Source organism: Chaetodon trifascialis, chromosome 13 (assembly GCF_039877785.1).
Source record: "Chaetodon trifascialis isolate fChaTrf1 chromosome 13, fChaTrf1.hap1, whole genome shotgun sequence".
Taxonomy (NCBI): domain Eukaryota; kingdom Metazoa; phylum Chordata; class Actinopteri; order Chaetodontiformes; family Chaetodontidae; genus Chaetodon; species Chaetodon trifascialis.
This window is the reverse complement of record NC_092068.1, coordinates 24,345,448-24,358,635: the sequence shown is the minus strand read 5'-3', so window position 1 is coordinate 24,358,635 and position 13,188 is coordinate 24,345,448.

Sequence of the window (13,188 nt, the reverse complement as noted above, 5' to 3'; positions counted from 1 at the left end):
TTTCCTCCGTTACTGAATCACATTTTTGTGGAACGGACTGAATTAAGTATGCCAGGAGCCGAATTTTCCAACTTATCTGCTTTGCTGAATTCAAGTCTGCTTTAACGTTTCTATAACATTAACGTTAGTTTGCTTCGACGCTTCTATAGTTGTTAGCTAAATTACGTGTTGAACCAAATGTCCGTTGAAACTTTATCGTAGTAACAGCAGGCTGATACAAACCTTTCGTTTTGCCTTTTGTCGACAGTATGTTATGCTACATTATGCTAACTCAAGACGAATTTACGGATGTTAACAGACTGTCAAAATTCCCTCCATTGACGTCAAATCTTCTTCTTCTACTGCTATTATTTGCAACAGAGCAAGTTCTCACAGCTTTTACTGCCTTCTACAGGACGCCAACGTTACTACAGATAAGAATACTATTAAACTGTCTTCTGAATTAAAAATCATACAAGTGCATATTATCCTGCGTTTTTCACTGGTGTTAATGCAAAATGGTTTTACTGGTTCATTCGTGGGCCAACGGTGAAGGTTTAAAGAAGGAATATGAAATAAAATTCACCTTAATATACCTTATATATGTGTGCTGGTGACCATTTAATCAGTGTAAAAAATATGCGCATTTTACAATATTCATAAACTGAAATTATGCACTTTAACATTTTGATACTTATTAGTACTTTTGTCTTTTAGATTTTCTTCTTCTAACATTTTTTACTTTTATTCTAATTATTGTAATTGCACATTAACGTTTTACCTCAGAATTTCAATAAATTAAATTATGCATTATGCATGTGACAAACAAATTTCTGAACCTTGAATCTTGATGACTGACTTAAGGGATTTTCGTGTGCATAACTTAGATTAATTTCTTTTGGGGGATTTCATATTTCAAAGAATAACATGTAAGAGAAATTAAGGACTTAAAGTCTATGTTTTGTATTAGAATTCATCACTTAAAACCTGACACCCATTGTTAATTAATGTCTGTATCTCGTGATCAACACTTTTTAAAGTCATTTAACTCACCACAACAGACTATCGTCCTGCCACTTAAAAGAACTTTAAGAGGAAGGCATGAGTCTTTAAAAGCATTGATGACACATAAAAAAAAAAAAAAGATGCATTAAAGCACATTTGCTGTGTTGAGTGTGACGACAATGACTTGCACTGAACAAATAACTGTTTCTACAATCATCTGCCGCCACCTTCTGGACATTTTGTATCACTACAGTTATTTATCTTAAATTTCCGTACATCTCTGTCTGTTACTGGATCACACGCCACCGTCTCCCCTCTGCCACTGCAGGATGTTACAAACAGGCAGGAGAATAAAGGAAAAACCAACATGAAGCGTTTTAGTACGACGTTGGGCCGGCTTCAGTGCACCACCATCGATTCTGCACGTCTCTGAGACTCTGCTGGAGGGATGAACACCAAGAGGTAGCCCCTCATTTGGAGTGTGGATGAAGTGGTGGAGAGCTCTGTTTAACTCCTTGGTCCACAGGGCCTGTCTTTGTGATGAGGGGGTCGTGCACTGCAGCCCGACCATAACATCCCTCTCTGTGTGATTGTTGATGTTCTTGCAGATCTGATCACATCCTGCATTGACAGTCTCACCTGAGGAAGAGCTGCCCGTCTGTTTTTCCTCACAAATCTAATGCACGAGCATCACTGTCATCAAATGCGCCCTGTCGACACACACTGACGCCTTTCCCATGGATCTAAATGCAGATGTCACTTCAGTCACTGCTCCCATGGAAACATGATTCAGCAGCAGCTTCTGGGACTGAAGCTCCTGCCGTCGATGCTCCAACAATGAACCCTCTTTAACAGTCACTGACATCCTTCCCTCTCGCCATCTTGATACAAAAGTCAATTCAGTTGTATTTACAGAGCACCAAATCACAGCAAAGGTTGCCTGAGGACACTTTCCACATGGAGCAGATCCGGATGACACTCTTTACAGACTGAGCGAGGCCTCCATCCTGATCCAGAGCACCCGTGTGGAAGCACCTGCATTCATTATGTTTCTCCACTCATTTATTCAGGTTCTTCCTTTAATTTGCCGCCTGGCTGTATATTCCACACTTGCGAGGACCCTCGCTGATATAAACGGACTGAAGATTAACTTGGTGCTGAGAAAACAAAATGCAGTTTAGCATCTAACCAGAGAGCGGTTAGTGGAAAACACTCTAACACTGAAATCACTGGGTCCACACAAAGACAAATGCATGAGAGGACACACACACACACACACACACACACACACACACACACACACACACACACACACACACACACACACACACACACACACACACACACACACACACACACACACACACACCCTCTCGAGGGAGTGGTTTGGAGGGGACAGAAAGACAGAATGAACAAGGAGGAAAATCAATACCTGAACCACTGTGGCCTGGAGTAGTTAGTGGTAATAGCAGAGGGCTGAGAGGGATGGATGCACACACACACACACACACACACACACACACACACACACACACACACACACACACACACACACACACACACACACACACACACACACACACACACACACACACACACACACACACACGGGTTTCTATGTACTAAAAGGACACTGCTTCTCAAACCAGTTTTTTGCTGCATTAGAGGGACAAAAGATTTATTTTGAGCCATACAACACAAATTTCACTTCAAATGTTGAATACACAAAACACAACTCAAAATACAACAACCTGGTCAATTATGACGACAGTAGGTAATTAAGTGCATAAGCCACACCCATGACACAAATCAAAATTATAAGGACTAACTCACATTGTAAGGACAGCAGCTATGCAACACACAAAAATGTCACTGGAGTTCATTCAAGGGTCAAACATGATTCAATGGCTAAACACACACACTAAAGTGTAGAAATTGTGCATTAAAAAGACATACCTGGTACAACTAAAGGTACATTTGTTTGGACAAATATAATGATAACAACAAAAAAAGCTCATAAGAGTTTAAGAGCTGATATCTACTCGTTTTCCGTGGTTTTCTTGATAATAACCAAAATCACTGTACTGAGAGTACTGCGGTACTGAGAGTACTGTGGTATTGAGAGTACTGAGGTACTGTGGTACTGAGAGTGCAGAGAGTACTGCAGTACTGCTGGGCTACGCCGTGTCTCTGACTCCTCCTGCAGCCGGATGTCCATCCAGGGAACTGCTGGGCCGTCAGAGGCTCCATGGCTTTCCTGGTGATCCGCCTCTCCATGAGGATCCTCCCCACCGCCGTCTCCCAGGAGCACATTCTCATCCTGTCAATAGTTCATATTTTTATATCAGTGTTGTTTTGACTTTTGTTAAAAGTCCTTCATGTTTTAGCCCATTTTTCTTTACACGGTGATGTCATGGCCGTGTGGACGACAGTCACATGACCATACGAGGAGCCAGGCGTTCCTCTGAGTCACAGCACAGGTACAGCGACATATGACAAAACTGTCTGGAAGACAATGTTTGACTGGTCATCTGTCCACAGCAGACTGGACTGTCTCACCTCCAGTCTGAGCCATTGAGACCGAAAGCTGTTCAGTTAAGTGAGACAGACGAGGTCGTGAAGTCTCAAGGTTTGATCTCGTTATTCTCTGTCTTTGTCTTTTCATCAAGATGTTTGTTTCTGCTGGAGTTTCTTCTCTTGACAATAATGATGGGAGTTAACTTCTTTTTACATCAGTTACCTTCCTGTCTCTTCACGGTGTAATGATGTAAACTGTCCACCAGATGGTGCAAATATACATATAAATCAAACATGTTCCATGAGGCGTTCAAGGCCGATCTTGTCTTTATTCTGGCAGAAGGCCTCAAAATCTTTATTTCTTTCAAGATGTCCCTGAAACTTGAAAAGTCCCTCAAATATTCACACTTTGCTGTAGATGGTAGACTGTCTCCATCGTCCTGATAGTCCCACAGTCCCACATTAAGGTTAGAGGACAACTATAAACGATTCACTTCAGTCTATGCTGAGGGTGTCTTTTCCTGTAGTCCATCAGATATTTTTGAGACGAGGACTCCCAGAGTGTAGGCGGTGTAGTTGGTCTGCACAAGAGACGCTCCCTGTCCTCCTGTCCCTCTGGTGTAATGGACATAACTGTCCTTGTCCACCGGCTTGGCCAGTGTCACCTCGATAGGCGAGCCGTCCACCACCTGCAGGCAGGCGTCTTTGTACAGTAACTCACATGCATCAGTATTGAGATCATCCACGTCAGTAAAAGTACTAATACCACACTGTGAAAATACTCCAATACAAGTAAAAGTTCTGCATTCAAAACCTCACTGCAGTAAAAGTACTATACTACAGCTAAATGTACTTTAAGTACTTAAAGTAAACTCCTTAAAGCACTTGAAGAAAACTTCTTCCTGGAAAATCAAACTTCCCACATACACACACACACACACACACACACACACACACACACACACACACACACACACACACACACACACACACACACACACACACACACACAGTATTGTAAGGTCAAAAGCAGCTCTTGTGAGGGAAGCAGACAAAGAAAGACAGAGCGAGAGATGTGTCTCCTTATTCTCTCTGATCATTATCTTTGTAATGCTGAGAAATGAAGTAAGGCCTCTTCTTCTGTGTGTGTGTGTGTGTGTGTGTGTGTGTCATCCCATCACTCAGTGATTTGATCTCTGTGACGATAACCTGTGTTTTGTGGTGAGAGACGGAGAAAGCGAAGGCCGGAGGAGTGGCGAGGGGAGATGGAGGTGGAGGCGGTGAGACGCCGCCCCTCTCAGCCAGGCGCTCAATCTCCACCTGATCAATCAGCAGCAAACGGCCCCAAGAATCAATGCGAATTCAGAGCAATTTAGCAAACGAGAAGAGATCATTTTTTCAATACCGTTTGTTTTTCAGCCGCAGTTCACGACCCCGAAGTTAAGGAGGCGGTGAGTCACTGCGGCTCGGCTGCAGCACGACCAGAGCATTGAGATGTTTCCCGTGAGTGAGACACTGCTTCACTCATGAGCGTTTGAGGCTCACGCTGAGCTGCTTCCACTGCAGAAAGCTTTAATAACTTTCTCACCTGGTGTTTGAGTTCGTCTCCTGACTCGGAGGTTTATGATTTACACCAGATTTATAGCAGATGAACAGCTTTGTGTAGTTGTCGCTCCGCCTGCAGGCGTCTGCAGCAGATCAGCATTGACTCACTTTAATGTCTGACACTGTTTTACATGAACCGCAACCTTTTGGGCTCTTGGCAGCAGAAAAACACGAAGAAGTCTGAATCGTCTTCTGACCACGAGCATTCGTTTCTGTTCCATACGTGACTGCGTTCAGCATTGCACAGTGATCAATGGCGGCTCCAGGAGAGCAGCACAGGTCGATCGGTGCAGGCGGGCGGCCGTCACCTGTTTGCTGCAAAGAGAAATGGAGCTGTCAAACCTTTTTCCCTCCTTGACTCTAACGTCTTTCTTTGTGGCTAACACAGTGTGAGGAGAAACAGTCGTGGTTTAACGCCATGAAGAAAAAAATCTTTATTAATACAGCTCTAAGAGAAACAGTCAAAGTCAAGAAAAGTCGTTCTGAGAGGAGAAGTTTACGGTGATGGATGGTTTTAGCTTTTACTTCTGCAGTATTTCTTATTCCATGTCCACATTGTTATTTACCAACACATTCAGAGCACTGTTTCAGCATCTTTTAATTAATTATTGTGTTCCCAGCTGCAAACCACCTGTCAGCACCAAAAGGCAAACAGATAACATTCGCGACTGTCTGGTGAAAGCTGTAGTGATGATGGAGCTCACAGGAGTGCTAATGTTCCCTGTGTCTGCTGCCCCCAAGTGGCCAAAAAATAAATGCATCTTTAAAATAAACAACTGCAGATTTTCTCAAGAGCATCTTTCAGATTTTTCTGATGGAACAAGATATTGTTCGTAGAAAATTGTAAAATCCAGTAAAAACAGGTGAAGGTGAGTTTCACAGTATTTTCTTTAATAGCACCACTGTGAGGCGCCACAGTTGCACATTTCCATTATGATCTCAGCTGCAAAGTCCTTTGGTGTTTTTGCAGCCTTTGTCCAGTGCTAAGCTAAGCTAATCATCCTGTAATCCAAACTGTCATCTTGTTCCTCTGATATCACTCCAATCAAACGCTGAAGCTGAATTTAACTACAATATAAAAAAATCAGACTGAGGACAATCATTTAGCTCCCAGTGAGGCAGCAGAATCAGTCCACTCGACACGTCTTACACAGCAAACACACACAAACACACACACACGAGTAAAAATACCAGCCCACACGCACAATCTGGAAAAAGGCGCTCTGGCAATCAGCCGTCGAGTCCTGCTGACATTTCTGTCTTCTCTGCAGGCCACCGGGCTACAATTACAGATGGAGGCATTTCAGCTGTTATCTGAGAGTAACATATGCACGAAGACACCGGCAGCAACTTGGAAAGACAGAAAGTGAAACCTGCCTCCCGTGGCCGTCCGCGAGCTGCAGCTCACGCCGACAAACCTGTGCAACCCAAAAACAAAACGCCTCTGATGACACCGTTTAAAGGAGAGGCGCATAATCATCTCCTCTGTTCACTCTGAGGAGCCAAAAGGAGCAATTAACGACCCGCGTGACCTCCTTCCTGTCTCTGTCTCTGTCTGTCCACGCTGCCAAAGGCCAGCGAGTATTTGTCAAACTGTTTCCCTCCTCTTAGTTTGTATTTTCTGCACACAAACGCACAAAAAACACACTGTTGTCTGAGCTAACACACACATAAGCACACAGAGGAGCCCTCGTGAAGGGAAACTGAGCGTCTGTCTCTGCAAAGACTCAGTAATATTTCAGCTAAACGTCTTTATTGACACTCTGTATAAGAGCGTGTGTGTTTTATGACTTCATATTAGCTCTGAACCCCAGTGGGTCTGTTTCTTCATCTCAACTAATTTGTGTTTTTACTGCACACTAATGGACAATTATGAAACACAAACACACATAAAGTCGCGGCAGTCCTCGTGTGTGTTTGTGTGTGTGTGTGTGTGTGTGTGTGTGTGTGTGTGTGTGGGCGGGCGGTCGGGGGAACGCGTGTGTCAACTTAGCAAAAGTTTCTTTCAAATCATCAGTTTCAAGCGGTGAGGATAGATTGGTTTTAAGTGAATATGCGAAATGAACCCCGGCTAAACTCATTCAATTAGATTTTTACATTTCCCAGGAGGCGACAATTAGCTCAACAACTAACTTCACCAGAGCCAGATTACAGCCGCAGAGAGGGGATGAAGTCTTCAATTAGCACTGCATTGTGCGGATGTTGGAGGGAAATGTAAACATGTTAGTCATCGTGATCGCGGCCTGTTAAGGAGCTTGATGCTCTTTAAGATTCCACTTTGAACTGAATGTTTTCTGAAGAACCAGACGAAAAGACGTGGGAGGACTTTCAGCTCAAAGCTCACAGTTCGTTCTTCTTTTGCTTCCTGATGAACATCACAGATGCAGATTTCTTCAAAATGCTGACACATCACAGTGAGGTAAGACTGGTACGACCCTCACGTCCGTGCGTGAAACGTGGAATAACAGTAGAATCGATGTTAACGTTGTGTTTCTGCAAACCTGTCGAAACTTTGCTCAAACTTTAGTTTATTTACGTTTCAGTTTTCTGTTAACGCTGCAAACATGATCCAGAGAGACATCCACCGACCTTACACTGCAAACCTCAGCTCTCAAAAACACGGAAGCAATAAAATGGGAGAAATGTTGCTTAAAATAAGCAAAATGATCTTAAATCTCTCATAAAAGTCGTGCAGCCAGACGAAAAACATTTGTGTGGATACAAAGAAATTCAGACTTCGCGTGATGCTGGATGTTCTAGTTTTAAGCATCAGTTTACTCAGAACCAGTAAGAAAATCTCAGAAACGAGTTATAATACGGACAAAAAGCCTGAAACAAGTGAAACGCTCTCACATAAAAGCTCCTGTTCACTCCTGGTGATGGTTTTCCTCCACGTAGTTTCTCTTGATCTCGTGGTTGAAGCCCAAAAAAAGTTCAACCGTCACCGTCATGGAAGCAGACGAGGCGGCGGGAAGCACCTTCAGGCGCTGAGGGGAATTAAAGGGGGCAAAGCTGGATGTAAGGAGTTAAATTAAAGCATATCGAGAGAAGAAATGTCAGCAGTTTTAGCTGTTGTGTGGAAGAAAGAACCTCTCTGAGCCCATTATGAGCGCCTGGATGTGAGGTTTGTGTGGAGGGATTATTTCCTGCCTCTTCCTGCTGTGGGTGTCAGGTGATTGACACTAAGCAGAGCGTCACTTAATCCCCACGCTGATGTGGAAATGCTCAACATGGGCTCTGAAATAATGATGAAACAAACTTTGACAAAAATAAATGAGTTCTTGGTGTTTGCCGCGATGGATTATTGAGCTCAGGCTGTGGAAGCTGTTTGTCTCGTAGAATAAATGACTTTTTTAACCTTAACCCGGTTTATAACAGCCCAGCCTCAACACAGCGTCACCTGTCACCTCTGTTAGCACCCTGAGCGCCAAATAACACCAAAAACAACCACAATGACATGAAGCGAGTGAACCAATGAGAAAAGGAAACGCTCGCGGCATCATGGAGATGAAGCTGTGAGCCAGAAATAAGAAGAGGAGGGAAGCGAAGAGGGCAAAAAGACGATCGTCCGTCCAGCAGTCAGACCTCACACCTCGTCCCAGAGGACATCCCAGCGTCCATCACTCAAGCCAAAAACAACATTTCTCACAACGTCACAACTCTACCAACGTGATTTAAAGACACTGACACATAGAAAGAGTCCCTTAGTTCAGTTCTCTGGACTCTGATTTGGAGATGAAGCTTTAACAGTCACACAGTAAAGCCTCACCTTAAACAAACATGTCACCCGGCTGCTCACATTCAACATCTGGCTTCCTAAACTGCTGCTGCTGCATTGATTTCCCACACTGAGAGGAGACCTGAGAGCCTTCTGTTGCCTTCTGGAAATAAAACATGCTTGTATTTATGTTTCCCAAGATATACTGTAAGACCCTCGCCTGATCTGTAGCTCCAGCGTGACTGGAGGAACATCAGACTGCCGACGACACAGAGGCTTCTGGGTAACGCAGACGATGATGTTATTTGATGAGCCTTCTGACAAAAAGCCTCGTTTTAATGGCCTTCGAACATTATGCACACACAGCAAAAGGACATGTCAAAGCAAGAGGAGACATCTTCAATCAAGGAAAGGAGAGATCTCGATACCAGGCAGCTTTTACGTTGGAGAATTTCACTTGTTTCAAGCTTTTTTGTCCTGAATTATCTTTAAAAGATTTCATTGCTGGTTCTGAGTAACTTCACGCTTTAAACTCCAATTTCCAGGCTTACAGACTTGTTTTAAGGCGGCACTATTTGCAAGATAACTGTTGTTTCTTTGAGACGAGATGTCCTGTCCTGTTAGATAATCTTGCCTATTCTAAGTAACTGTTGTGATGAGGGTGTTGAAATGATGAAGGACTCCTGCGCACACATCCTGTCTCCCAGCTTAAACATGGCTGCATGTGACGTACCTGCCAGGTGAGTTGTGTCTGTGGGCTGTGAGCGTGTGTGTGTGTGTGTGTGTGTGTGTGTGTGTGCAGGACCTCCTCTCTCTGCGGAGCGTCTGTGTGTTTACGCCAGCGACTGAATAAACGTGTGCGTCTCTCCGCTGTGATTTCTAGAGGCCTTCTTTTGTTTCCTTCCTGACGGTCTAAACTTGTCAGCTCCCGCACTTTGCCGATGAAAGCCTTTGTTAAAACAAACAGCCACTGCAAACTATTCCTGCCTCTGGAAACTGCTGCTTGTTAGTCGAAGGTAAACACGTCGTGGGCGTTTTGTACGAGGAACAAATAGCAGATTTCTCTGCTCAGGGCCTTGAAAGCAGCAGGGTGTTTTTTCGTGCCGGTGACAGAGAAGCAGACATGTTTTTTTTTTTGCTGTATATCTGCGGGAATGGCAAACCCCAGCACCGTCACACTCAGCGACTGTGTCTGATGCAGCTAACCCCCGTTTCCATTAAAAACAGCGGTAGCTAATGGCCCTCATCTTCGCCAGCCAGCCAGGCCAGGGAGACCTCCAGGGATCAGTCTGTGAGTAAGTGTGAGCATAGTTGCCTTTTTGTCTCTGGGACTGCAGAGTAACAGGACCGCCACCTTCAGGGACCTTTTCCATTGCAGCTAATAGAGCAGGATAGATGCTGGTTAATGAGCCTGTGGAGCGGAGCTGATCCCCAGCCTTTACCCAGAGTCCTTTGTTTCCATCGATTCGAACTGTAGAGCAGCACAGATTTCATTTACAGCAGCGGCTATTAGTTTGCTAACACGCTGGAGGAAGACGATGACACTGGATCTACGGTGCAGTTTGATGGTTAACAGTTATTTAATGCAAATCAGAATTTTTCACATGTGAGGCTTTGAGGGTCGGCCGCTGTGGCGACGTGGCAGGGAGCAGGAGTTGCATTTTGAAGGTCTGCAGAACATTTCCTTAAAGTCAGGCGTGCACGCTGAACATCGTAAGCAATTAATGCTTTTTAATACGTTTACTTTCTGGTGTTGATGTTTTGCAGAAAGCAGCAGGAGTTTAAACGAGGACGTGTCTCATTTAGCATTTATCTCATACGCTGGAGATGACTCTATATATTTTATCTGACGATAAAATATCATCAACATCAACCCGGCAACAGATGTTTGATTATAAAAAAGGTCTCATGTTGTTTTCAGTGAGTGTTTGGGCCTTTGCTTCAGAGGAAGGAAACACCGAAGGCCAGCAGCAGAAATGTTCCTCAAACGCATCGTTTTCTGAATTCTGTTAAGCAGGAGAAAGATGTGGAATTGATTTCTCTGTTTACTTTCCCTCTGCCCTTGAGTCAGTCTTTCTCTCTGTTCTGTGTTTCTTTGCTTTGAATTATTCGAATCTTTCCTCCCAGGAAAAGCACAGTCTCACAATTACAATGAATGAACTCAAACATACAGCTTGTACTCATGAGCGACACTGAGGGAGAAGCATGTGACCGTTGTCTGCACTCCAGCCAAGTTCATATAAAAGGTACACATCATTTCTGATTTGTAAAGCTTCTACAGCCATGATAACGACTGAAGCTTGACAAGAAGTCATGAAGTCATCAAGACTTTTTAAATGACGTCTGGGATTCGAGGTGCTATCGAGTACCACGTATTTATATACAAACATATTCATGTGGCAGCAACTAGAGTGAGCACATTGTTTGAAAATGTGCAGATTTCTACAAAAATCCATCCATCCATTATCTTCCGCTTATCCGGGGCCGGGTTGCGGGGGGAGCAGTCTGAGCAGGGACGCCCAGACTTCCCTCTCCCCGGACACTTCCTCCAACTCTTCCGGGGGGATCCCGAGGCGTTCCCAGGCCAGCCGAGTGACGTAGTCACCCCAGCGTGTCCTGGGTCTTCCCCGGGGCCTCCTCCCGGTGGGACATGCCTGGAACACCTCCCTAGGGAGGCGTCCAGGGGGCATCCGATAGAGATGCCCGAGCCACCTCAGCTGACTCCTCTCGATGCGGAGGAGCAGCGACTCTACTCTGAGCTCCTCCCGGGTGACAGAGCTCCTCACCCTATCTCTAAGGGAGCGCTCCGCCACCCTGCGGAGGAAACTCATTTCAGCCGCTTGTATCCGGGACCTCGTTCTTTCGGTCATGACCCAAAGTTCATGACCATAGGTGAGGGTAGGAACGTAGATTGACCGGTAAATCGAGAGCTTCGCCTTTCGGCTCAGCTCCTTCTTTACCACGACAGACCGATACAGCGACCGCATTACTGCAGCCGCTGCACCGATCCGCCTGTCAATCTCACGTTCCATCCTTCCCTCACTCGTGAACAGGATCCCAAGATACTTAAACTCCTCCACTTGAGGCAGGAACTCTCCTCCAACCTGAAGGGAGCAAGCCACCTTTTTCCGGTCGAGAACCATGGCCTCGGACTTGGAGGTGCTAACTCTCATCCCAGCTGCTTCACACTCGGCTGCGAACCGCCCCAGCGCATGCTGAAGGTCCTGGCTCGAGGAAGCCAACAAGACAACATCATCCGCGAAAAGCAGAGACGAAATCTGCCGGCCCCCGAACCGAACCCCCTCCGGCCCCTGGCTGCGCCTAGAAATCCTGTCCATAAAAATGATGAACAGAACCGGTGACATAGGGCAGCCCTGCCGGAGTCCAACATGCACTGGGAACAGGTCCGACTTACTGCCGGCAATGCGGACCAAGCTCCTGCTCCGGTTGTACAGGGACTGTACAGCCCTCAACAGAGGGCCTCCAACCCCATACTCCTGGAGCACCTCCCACAGAATGACGCGAGGGACACGGTCGAATGCCTTCTCCAAGTCCACGAAGCACATGTGGACTGTTTGGGCAAACTCCCATGAACCCTCAAGCACCCTGTGGAGGGTATAGAGCTGGTCATTTCTACAAAAATGAAAAAGAAATATGAATTAAATAATCAGATTATTACAAAAAATTAAACAATTAAAGGGTACAATCACACAGATCTGTGTCTCTAAACAGGCTTTGGAGCAAACTGAGGATAAATCTGGTGATATTCAATCATTTCTTTTGTCAACGAACCCCATAAAACGACCGAAATGACACTGAAATCATCTTACTAACAAGTATTATCGGCATCATCTGCAAAAGCCTGATATGTCTTCTTCCTCTGCGCCACACGATTAAAAACCCATCAGTGAGCCACGCTGGTGAGAAAAGCACAACCAAACGTGTATACATCCGCAGCAGGAAATAGTCCCAAACGAAAGCGCTGTTTACTTCTGTTTGAGCAGCGTTTGTTAAAAGCTACAGAGCCCAGCTGCTGTAAGAAATAATTTACCTGTAAACTCATTAAAATATTTATATTTGTGACCCAGAAAACGGGCCTGTGGCTGAGATCCACAGGCTGATGCACAGACGATCACCAGCCGTGTCCTTTGAATACACTGAGGAGGTGAATCCAGCAGTCAATATTAACTTTACTGATCTGTTTTAACTCATAGCTACGAGGACGACAGCAGTTTTGTGGATGCAGAGGACGGATCTGTGAGGAAATGACTGCTGTGAAAACAGTCAAAGATATTGATTAAGTTCTGAACATCCTTTCTCATGCAGCATGTGGACGTCTTAAAAGCACCACTGCTCAGACTCCC